Here is a 12,159-nt window from a genome sequence, read left to right on the forward strand (position 1 = left end):
GCCGAGACAGGCCCGGTGGACCCTGGCCACCATTTTAAGTGTCAAGGATCTGCGGATCACACAAAGGTACTGCAGATCTTGGAAAACATCATGTCTGGGTGCCGCAAACCCAAGGCGAGCTTCTCTGACCTTTAAATCGCCTATGGATTCAGAACTTCCAACCCCTATACCAACGGTACCTGCGTTGTAACAGCTGCGTTGTAATGGTTATATGTGGTAACGCCCGCGTTGAAATGCCTGATTCCCCTTGAAAGTGTCAGCATGGTCGTAGAATCTTACCTGGTATCATGGTACCCTGACATGACGTTTACCCTGCAGTCACACTTCCAAACTAGGATCCGAAAACACAACACACAAATATCTCAAATTCAGACAGGTTTACGGTCCTGTTCGGTTGTAACATAAATTGTATTCTGTTTTTTTGTTCATGATGTTTCTGATTGAAGAAGCAGAGCTTGACTGTATCTTTACAAGGTCGCTTCCTGTGGCTAAAGGAAAATAAGGCAGCCAAATGCCAAACATTATGGTCCAATCATTTTGCTCAGTGGTGGATTTGCCACGCGCAGTGGGTTGGGACAGAGTCTTGTCGGAGGGCAACCCCCACTGTACACTGGAGTAGGTTGCTCACAGTCGGTTCGACTCAGGGCCTGTTCACAGGTCAGACCCTGCACCCTATAGCTGCTGCACATGGCCATCGGGGTGGCTGCCCATAGTCACAGCCTGGCCTACAAGAGAGACAGACCACAGTGACCAGAATACACTGAAAGGGCTCCTGAGTTGTGCTTCGTCTGAGGCCCACAGCTGAAGGCTATTTGGGAGTGTCAGTCCTATTTTGAGTGTGGCCACGAGGAGAATATCTTATAAATGTAACTAATTAGATCGTGAATCGACAACAGGTATAGGCCACTTTGCTAGAGTTGTGCTTTACACATGTGTGATTATTACTACATGTTTTCTTCTTGAGAAATAAGTGCCTTTTCTTCACAGTTTGTTGCAAAAAAAAAGCCTATTCACATGTTTTTTGCTTCACTAAAAGTAGAAAAGTATAGGTAGCCAGTGTTTTGTCACGTAGGTTGCTAGGAGAAGGCATGCTAGGGCGACACTACAATTACTACCATAGTATTGGGCTACTGGTGAAGCAGGATGGTACAGGTACCACACAGTCGTGCAATGAAGAAACTGGGTCTATTTCTTGAGAATGTCTGACAATAATATAGGAGAGAGCTAGGTTGTTTTCATGTTAGTTATTTTCTCAGCGTTCAATTGTATTCGCTTTGGTAAAGTTCTGATCATTACTGCAATAGATGCCTGACATTTTTATACGCTAAGATTTGTAGTTGCATTACTGTTATGTTCTTACTTAGACAGGGGCAGCTTCTCCGCTATGATGGAGGAGTGTCGCCTCACTGGTGAACTGCCATAACAGAGAAGAAAAAGAAAATGACAATAAAACTATTCTACTGTCCTTTTATTTTTCACTTCTAGTCCGTGAGTCTGGGGTGGGGCCATGTCTCCGCATCAGCAGCGGGGGTAGTGGTAGTTGACACTGAAAGTGTGCCTGTTGGTATGGCCGGTTGGCCAAACTGACATGCGCACATTGATATTTCCAGGCTGTTCCTGGGAGATATCATCAGTGCTCAGGGGCACAGGCTCCAAGTTCCTGCTGGAGCGTGAACTTGACCCGCTCCGCCCAATCCCAGCGCTGCTGTCATACCAGGAGTAATAGCATGAGAGCAGCGCTGGGATTGCCTAGGGAGCCTGGGAGCCTGTGCGCCAGGGGATTGTAGTTCCAAGAGTAGTGAGGGGCGGCACGGCGAGGGAGCAGAAGATCGCAGGCCGGTAGCAACAGGAAAGTGGTAAAATAATTGATTTTACTTGTTTTTTTGATGCGATGGCCTGCTGCCCACCCAAGTTGGATTGGCAGCAGCTGCTGCTGCTCAGAACCAATATGGTGCCTCCAGAAAAATCACCCACTATGGTCTCTGGTACTCACCTTCCAGACTAGCCTTTCCACATGAACAAGTCCACCAGGGGGGCAGTCAGACCGCTGTCTGTTTTCCCATTGCCCCACAGGAAATGTACATTGGGGGTAAAGCTTACTTGATTTACTCCACAGTTCTGCTATGTAGGAGTATAGAAGTTTCAAGATAAGGTCATTGGGTTAGTCCAAGAACAATAAATCATGAGCATTACCTACTCTCATATGATGTTGGAATGGCATTATTAAGGAAAACAAAGCAAGCACCGGAGCAGGAAAAACAACTATTAGGTTCTGCATTAATATAAACTTGCTGCAATAGCTAAGCAGGAGTCAAAGGTTAATAACTACATTAATTGAGGTAGGACCTTTAGTTGGTGACCCAAAGCTGAACTTTATACAATTGAACAATATCTGTTGACATGAGTAAAACAAATCCTATTATTTAGTGGGGTTTAATTTTAAGAAGTTGGTCGCACCAACACAAGACAGTTCCAAGGAGTCCTCTCCAAGGCTCAGAATAATGCGTGCGTTATCTGCATGCGTAGAATCTGTTCAAGAAAGATGACAAGGCTGCTTTGCAGTGTCTCTTATAACACCCTTCTTGTTTCTGTGAAAAATAATGTTTCCCATTGACTCATCAAACAATCTTGAATGATTTCCCTATCTTTGATCCTTGGAGTCATTCACCCCATACACACCTTATACCAACAAATCTAGGGAAAGGTTTTTCATGTCGGCTGCCATTTTTATGTGCAGACTGTGTGAAAATGCGGACTCATTAACTGCTATTAGCATTCACTGGAACTGGAATCTTGTGACCTGTCACTGCGTGCTACTAATTGTGCGAAGGTTCTCAGGAGTCCCATGGCAAAAAGTGGTTACTAGGCTCCTTTTGTAGAGTCCTGGAGCTTTACACTACTATTGATTGCAAAAACAGTGCACCAAGTTTACTCCTTTAGCATTTGATTACATGATGGATAATGTTCTATTATTTGATACTTTTTGGTATACATATATAAAGTTGTACTGTTTTTCTAGTCCCTCTAAATATACCTATTCAATCGCGAATCCTTGTATTAATGCCATTATCTCCACCCACATGTCTGTAAAACGCTCTGATACCCTTGGGTCTAGCCTACACTATATAAAACTCTCAAACAAATAAATAAATGATAGCGAAATTGAGCTGTCCAATGTTTACTCAGGGAAGTACTTTTACTTGAATGAATGGTGCCTTATTCTGGAAGATAATAAAATTGTGTACATACAAAATTCAGTAGGCGGAATACCAGTACACAGTTACTTAAATGTCAATGTCTACGAAGGAGAAAACTAGCTGTGGCATACTTACCTATTTCCTGGAAAAGGTATGGTATCATGATAAATATGGTCAATGTCAAAGAGGGCTGATAGCCCTAGAGAAGGATCCTCTTTCTGGGGTGCCCCTCCAGGTTCCTGTATATTCCTTACCAAAGGCACTTATCAGTAACACCTTAGTTGCAAGTATCACAGGTTTTGGGAGTTTACAGTTCTCCATACACTACCAGGCTCGTACAATTTGCCTTTTGCTTTAGTCAGATACGACTTGGCATGCTTTTGCCAATTGAGAAGGGGGTGTTGCAGCCCCTATGGGTGTGCAGTCCTGCAATGTCCACCAGGACATGTTACACTGACTCATCTCTGGCCTTGCCAATAAGCTGGTGTCTCTGACTTCACATTGACATGCAGGTGCATGCTGCAGCTCACGTGGCAGAGAGAAACAAGCCCAGGCTGCCCCCCACCATGGTGTCCCAGAGTTGTATGATGCTTTGTGCTTGAGTTTCCCTCAAGTTTCATAACCTTCCAGGTTTCTGCTCCCGAGTCTTGTCAAGGAGATCCGACAGTTAGTGACACCGGTCTTGGCACACAAAAGAGTTTCCCAGTTGCCACTGATGTGAGACCTCAGGATTCGAGTAGAGAAATCTTGACACACTGGCTGGACGTTTCTTGCTTTATCTTTTTAGTAAAGCTGCAGACAGAGTTTATGTATCCCACTGGTTTCAGGCAATATTTGGCTTTTGCATATTTTTTTCAGACTGGTCCAGCCATAATCTTTGTCTTCAGGTGTTAGCAGGAAGGGGGAGAATGGTTGGGAGTCTCCCATTAGGGGAAAGCCCAAAGCACAAGTGAAAAGAAGGGAGCGGTTGCTAAACTTAACTATCAAATCACCCGAAGGTCTAACACTTCTAGGAAACAATGGGCCAGGAAAGGACAGTGGGCCTTTCATACACTACAAAATGGCACTACCGAACAAAAGGTCCCTTTGCCTCCTATCCACCCCACCATACGGTCCACCTCACTACAAAGGATCTCAGGAATACTTTTGAGAAGCCCTGCCATTCATGTTGTATTGATTAATTAATTGAAGGGACACAATAAACTAGCATTGATCTCACATGGCCTTACTCCTAGAACACATAAGCATACCCTAGTTCCCCTAATGGGTTGTAGCCATCCCTAATCTACCAGATCTTAATGTCCTGCAAACAGGCCTGCAATGGGTCATACCTCCAGAACCTTCCAGCCACCCTCACTGCCATCTGTGTTATCAGATTGGGATTGGAAGAAGAAATTATGACTCTGCATAATGTACATCAAATTTAGGATATACCTAAAATAAAGTTGGGAATAATGTTTCTTTTAATTATTTAACAACAGCACTGCTGCACACTAAAACAATAGTCATCATCAACCAGCCTCCCAAGATTTCACAATATTATGTTCACATTTTTACTGCCCTGCTTCTCATCAATTTGCATCCCCCCTGTGTTGCTCACACTTCTCAGGGTTTGTTATGAATTGATCTCAACAGCTGGATAGACCTAGAAAGAACTGAATCTTGGGCCAGGCTTGTCATGTCAAAAATCATCTGGGATCATTCACTCTTTCTGTCGTTCTTTGACCTTATAATCTTCTGCCCCTACACAGACATTAAGAACTACAACAGTATCCCTTTTCTTTGTGCAGATCATCATATAGTATCTTTCTCCATATTGAGTTGCTGCTGCTGTCTCAACTCTCTCTGCCTGTAGGTAGCACTCAGTGTTGTGTCTTAACTGTGGGCCTGACTTTCCATTCATGTACTTCACTCTAATCTAGCTAATGCTCCTTTTTGCTTTTCAATGAACCAAAAATATCCCATGGGTAATGCCACTTCTTGGATTCTTGCTGACATGTATGTAGTATATATGTATGTATGCATGCATGTAGTATTTCTACAGAGTGAAAAGTCAGCCAATAACCACAGTTTTCTTCTCAAATGTAGTACTTTTAAGCATTCTTGGGTTCATCACCATGGTATTCATCTCCTTTTGCCTCCATGAATGCTAACTGCAAAAAGAGTAGGATGCTGGTGGTAGAGGGAGCGTGAGCCTCAGATTAAATCTGTCTATTGAAGAAAAAACGCTGTCTACAAAAAAAGCTATTTTGTTTCCCATCGCATGTATTATATAGAACACATCCACTCTGCTTCTAATACCCCAAAGACCCATTTTACCTTTTAAAAAGGTATACCAATTGCACATGCAAATATTCCTCCATTATCACTCTGAATCCCTGTGTGAAGAACTTTCTTCATTTTCCATAATAAAATAACTTCTCTGGCTTTGTCTGGTTCATGTGCTCCTAACTCCACGCATCAGCCTACATACTGTGTCAGATCATTTAAAGGCCTTGATGTTAAAGAGGTTCACGCAGAGTCTTAATTTGATCAAATCACGAACTTTCGTTCTGGATCCTTGTCTACTGGCAGAAGCCTCTTTTAGAGCTGTCCTGGTGTTTTAACAGACCCTTAATAGATCCCTAGAGTAGCCTGCAGTGTTTTTTCTGTTAAAACCGATGATCATTCTTCCTGTTTAGCAATTTAACACTGATCCTAAAGATTTGTAAAATGTATTTCTCTATGTATTGCTTCTTGCTTAACTGCAGCATTTTGCAAGGGTAGGTCAACAATCAATGGTTTATTTTCTTGAGAGCATTATTTTGTTACATCCAGCTCAATCGGTTTGGGGGCTTCTGTTCCCAATATTAGGGTGGCAGCAGTGTCATAGGGCACAGATCCTTTAAGATCTCTCAGCTGATTTTGATGTGGATGGCTATCCAACTTTACACTACAACCTTCAGAAGAAAGTAGTAACTTCCCAAGCAATGATTTGGACAACATATTTTCTGCCTGAGAGGCCCTTATCAAGCGGTTTAGATATCTGACATGTGGGCTCCACAAGGACCTTCTTTGAGCCCGACTCAAAGATACTTCTTCGTGAATCTTAGTTAGTAGGGGACCTCAGGCCGATTGTGGCAGAATGGATAACAGTGAACACGCTCATGCTAAACTTATGATTGAGGTCTTTATCACCAGAGGTGCTTCTTTTATTTGGACCTCAATCTGATGGCTGGCTAATTTTGGCCCAGTCCTGAAGCCTATTAATTTGGCTCTTAATTTAGGGATAACTTGGCTGCTGCTATTACCTTAAGTGTACACACCCCCACCCCGCCTCCCCGATTGCTGTGCGGGCAACAACCTGTTTTATTTTGTTTGGGAACCTTGAAGAAATATTGCCTTCTCTATTTCAAAGGCAGGAGGATTATTATTCAAGTTATTATATGAGCCAGGCTGGACTTTTGGAACACCCTTTTTTAGGACTTTCTAGTTTTCTTAAGACGACGACAGCTCTTAAGTCATGTTTTTTGGACTATACAGAATCAGGATGTCAATATGGTGACATCCAATATGATCTGGTTCTAGTTAGCGCCACAACATTATTTTTGGTAACAGTACGCTATACAAATTGCCATTATTTTACACTACATTGAATTGCACAACTATAAACTGCCTGGAATGCGACAGACAGCCTCCTCTTTGTCTACATAAGCCTGAATCAGTGACTCACATTTGGCTGAACCCCATTGGCTGCCAAAGCACACAAAGATCTCCTTTGATGTTCTTGGTGTTATTCACAGGGCTCTGCAGAATATAGATTCTCTTAGCATGCCCCTTCTCGCCCTAAGGTCTGCACCTAAAGCCACCCAGAAACTCCCTTGCATTAGTTGTGTGCGCCTGGGTGACCTTCATTTACCTATTTTGGTGTCCTGCGATGGAACCCTTGACCCTTTACTCCTACATAGACTATTGATTTTGTAAGCAATTATAAACCCATCTTTTTAAGCACTGTTTTTGCTCTTTGCTGTGTAGGTAAGTCTAACGCGCTAGTACAACTCCGGGCAAAAGCGTGCTTTACAGACACACAATTCATAAATTCCAAGACTGCCCTATATGTTCCCGCCAAAAACAAATGAGCAAAAGGCAGTCAGCCATGAAATCACTGCAGAAGGAAACAGTACATTCAAGGTGAGCAAAAGTGAGGACACGCGAGGCTTCTGGAATTTAACGTCAGCTGAGACGCCCATCACTCCAGCACACACAAATAATCTTGGGGTGAAAGGTGCACATTCTCACTGATGGCTTGAATTTGTTTAGGAACAGGGTCCTTGACGGACAAATACAACACAGTGGACAACTTTATGCACCAGCCCTAGTTAACTGGGGGAAGCGCACCAGCCCTAGTTAACTGGGGGATGCAAGCTCTCCAATAAAACCTTGAATCTTAAATATAACAAACTTGAACAAACATTAACTATTTGATGAGAACTTGCCATGTATCTAGAGATGGACAATGAAGTAGCAAAAGTCTGGGAAAGGGGAGTTCTAAGGCTCGGAATCCACACTTTTGGACAAAAAGCAGTAGAACGCCTAGTAAATGGTGAATTACCACTAAATAAAAAAGGTACCATTACATAACATTTGGAAGTTATAGAAGCTAAATTGATTATGCTGCCAGAGTCTCTGCTAAAAGACTCTCTGAATGCTATGAATAGAAAGCTGAGAAGAACGGTGTGTGTGTGTGTGTGTGCATGTGCGAGTGCGTGTGCGTGTGTGTGTGTTGCATGCAGGAGTATGGCTCTACGTTGCTGGGCAGTGCAGAAAGTGGCAGTCCACAGTTCCCGAGACTTCGGGAATACCCCAGCACAGACTTTTTGAGTCAGATTCACCCTATTATTCCCCCTCCTACAACATTGGCCAAACTGGGAAACCAGAAGCAGCCGTGGCAAAAATGCTCAAATCAGCCCCACGTCTCCTAGCACAATAGCTCTCTATCCATTACCTACCTCATCCGTCTTCCTTGTCCCAGTCCTGACCAGTGAGCACCTGGCGTCTCGTACACAGAATTCACCCATTGAAAATAATAAAGCAACTGTGCCCCAACCATGATGGCTTCCCAGGAAATGGATTATGCATGACCTATAAAGGAGGGGCCAATACAGCCTAGCTTCATGATCTACCTAGCAATAAGATTAACATTAACAAGTCCTGTCCTGTAAACAGACTTATTATTACTGCCACACAGAATACTATGAGCCCTTTTATATGTGTTTTTATATATGTGTCACTTTCACGTTTGCAGCCCTGATGAAAACCTTGGGTGAGGTGAAAGGCGCTGTGGCTGCCTCTCTATTTGTAATGAATCTGTAGCACTAGTTACATAGCGTCATCTCCCCCAATGTCCTGCCGTAGGCAAAGAATGTAGCAAGTGTTGGCATGTGTGGCATTTTGCACGTGTGTATGTACAGAGAATTCAGGAAAGGAAGTCATGCTATAAATGCTAAAGGTAAAGTGTTGTGTGTTAGTAATGACTGCAACTTTCAGGAAGAGTGGGAAATAAGCATGGAAATTGTGCTTTCCTTCAAAGGCACTGTGAGGGTTTGGAGAAGGAGGGAGTAATGAGGCCTCCCAAGTGTGTTGTTCACATGTTAAATGTTGAACTGAAGTTTATGGCAGATTGTGGTTCACCCTGGACCATCTTTAACAAGGAATATCGTTTACAAAGGTTCGGTGACAAAGTGTGTTTGGACTCTCTGAGGGAGTCCGACATCATTGCTGAGAGTTTGATGGCTCAAGAATGGATACTGTGGGGTATCAGGGCTCGAAAAATCCACTCGCCCACTGGCATTGTCGAGCTAGATTCAGGACAACCTACTTTTAAGGACTACTCACCCTTTCTGGAGGGTTGAAAATCCTCTAACTCAGGGAAGACAAAGTTACTTTTGACCTCTGTCTCTGAAAGCAGAGCAAGTATGACAAGATAACAAGATTTAAAGGCATCTTTATTGCTCATAAAGTGAAAGAGCAATACAAATATCATTAAATCTTTTAATTTGGTCACATTTGCTGGCTTTCAGAGACAGAGGTCAAAAGTCAGCTTATCTTATTACATTTATTTTTCTTTCTGTGGATTAAGTTAGAGGATTTTGTCAAGTGAACTGTGTGACAACTGAACTGTGTGAAGCATGTTAAATGAAAGGCTATAAGTGGCCATGCTTTTTTCTAACACAACACTAAAAAGCTAAGTGAACTTTCAAAAAAATTTGAACACTTTACTTGGTGATGTGCACATTATTTTTTTTAAACATATTTTATTGATTTTGTATAGTACCACTTGGGCAGTTGCCCGATATAAACCATTTTGAGACAGGATAATGACAAAGTACCAAGCATAGATACATCATTGGGTACAGTTTGCATATATAACAACAACGAAAACCAAAACTTTGCGCAGACTTTCCCACCCCACCCACATTGGCAGACATATTTAGATTAGGGGTGGGCGGAATTTGCGGAATTAACCTTCGCAAATTATCGCGAGAATGTTTAAAATTATCGCAAACAAGCAGAAATATCGCGAAGATGCGGCAGTTTTTTTCCGGCATGTTCGCGAGATTTTCTGCATGGTTGCGGGTCGCCAACTTACCCATGTGGTTGCTTGCGGGCGCGGCCATCTTGTTTTGAGTTGTTCTCGCGGTGCATGATCGCGAGAAGAAAGACGTGATCGCGCGACGCATGACGTCACTGCGGGCGCGAACTGTCGCGAGACAGCGCAAATGGCTAAAAACAATACAACATCTCATGGAGAACGCGACCGGATCAAGAAAACTTGTCGGCGAACGCAGGGATTCAGGTAAGGCGATCGCGCGCGCGCGAGAATGTATCATTTTACAGCGCGAGCAAGAAACAAATTATCGCCAAGCTGCGGAAACCGGAATTTTTGACATTTTCGCGCTCTCCGCGGAACGCAAAAATGCCAAATTATCGCAATTTCCGCGAACGGAACGAAATTTTTGCCCAGGCCTAATTTAGATATCAATGTATGTCCGAATAGAGAAAACAATATACAGTACATTATGGCCCATAACATCAGATGAAAACTGCTTGTCAAGGGATTTGCAAAGGAAGAGGGGGGAGGTCTATGCCCCGGTATGTAGCCCATCTAGACCAGATTGTCCTACACTTCTGAGGGAAACCCCACGCCTGGTAAACTGCTATCTCTGCACCCATGCATTTGTCTAGTTCCTTTTGCCATTTCCCTATTGTCGGTGGGGAAGTTCCCTTCCATAACTGGGCAATATCATGCTTTGCAATTGTGAGGGCAAGGAAGAGCAAGTGTTGTTTGTATCGGTTCCCCCCTACGTCATTAGTGCTATGAAGCAGGAACAGTCTAGGGTCAGGTGGGATACCCCAAGATAGCCCCTCTTTTAGACAGGTCGAGACTTTGTGCCAGAAAGGCTGTATTGCGATGCAGCTCCATACTGTGTGGAAAAATGTCCCCTCATGTGATGTGCACATTTCCAATATTTTGCTGAAACCCAATTCCCAAAAATTGTTTATGCACTATTATCAGTAAAACTACACGTTAGTGGGAACGTTTTGTGGACATTTCAATGAAAAATATGCTATCTATAAATGACAATGCACTAACACATCACACTTTGGTAATATATTTATGAAAAGTGAGTTTTTAAACATGAACTGGGAATTATTACTGCTCCTGCCCAGATGGCAATGCAATTAGTGAACTAAGAGGCAAGCCAGGAATCATGTGTACTCTATGTATGGGCTTGAATCTTGTTATACATGGAGCAAACATTTAGTCTAATTAATAAAAACAGTTTTTTTGTAGAGCAGAAATAGTGTACTTGCATATTTGAAGGTGCTCTGTTATGTGATTGTGGTAAATAATTTAATTACCGGGACTTAATTTGATACAGAACATAATAAAAATAGCTCAATAAATAAGAGGCAGAATCCGTGGTATTTAGAGGTTAGGAACGGGCTTTATTCCAATGGACGATTTCGAAATCGTGGACTCCAGGTTCCATCACCACGGAGGCTCAGGAAGTGAAGTACATAATTTATTGATAAATAATTACTTTTATACAATAGGCATTACAGTGAAGCAAATGCGAGAGGCGTAACAATTGATAGTGTGGATAAAACATACATACGTAGCAAAAGTAGGTGTAACTGGGTGTGACTAAAGAACGTCATCAGATGTGATGTCATAATAGGGTGGTCCCATGAAAGAATTTCGCAATGTCAGCAGAAATACTTGGCAGAAATGCGCGCACAGCAGCATGACGTGTGATTGACGTGCGACTAGGGGGTGAAGGGGACTTGACATTTAGCTCTACATGTGGCGACAGATGTCTGGAGGGTCAAGTCAACCTAATCCCAAATCATATCTAACATCCTATGTTTAAAGAACTATGTTATCCAAAAGAGAGGTCTTTTAGAGTAGAATCTTATTCTATACTGACTATACTGACTGTTAGTGCGTGTACAAGCGTCTAAGTGTCTACACTAGATGCGAGGGCAGAAGTCTTCCATGGTAATAGGGCTATGAATTACTTGTATAAAGACAGAGAAGCCGGGCCTCTGCTCGGTAGCTGGCAGAATGTTTACTTAAACTACTAGACAGGAATGCATTGGGCAGGGAACGGAGCAGATAATTTCGAAGGTGAAATACAGTTCTTGGCAGGCAGCAAGCTGATGTCAGGCACTGTGAGCCGCGCAGAGGATGAGACAAAGTTCATGGTCACAGATGCGAGTTCAGACTGGAGCTTTCAGAGGCAGAAAGCAGAAAAGCTTGATGACAGAATCAGGGCCTACTTGCCTGGACTGTAAAATGGCATAAGTGAACCATATAAAGCCGGTGGCCTTTCGTACTTAGGAATGGAATATCCGGCCCATTCATGGCAGATCTGAAAGAGGACATGTTAACGGTGGACGCACATGTATTTGCGTCTTC

The sequence above is a fragment of the Triturus cristatus genome, chromosome 3_1, assembly GCF_964204655.1.
Source record: "Triturus cristatus chromosome 3_1, aTriCri1.1, whole genome shotgun sequence".
Lineage (NCBI taxonomy): Eukaryota > Metazoa > Chordata > Amphibia > Caudata > Salamandridae > Triturus > Triturus cristatus.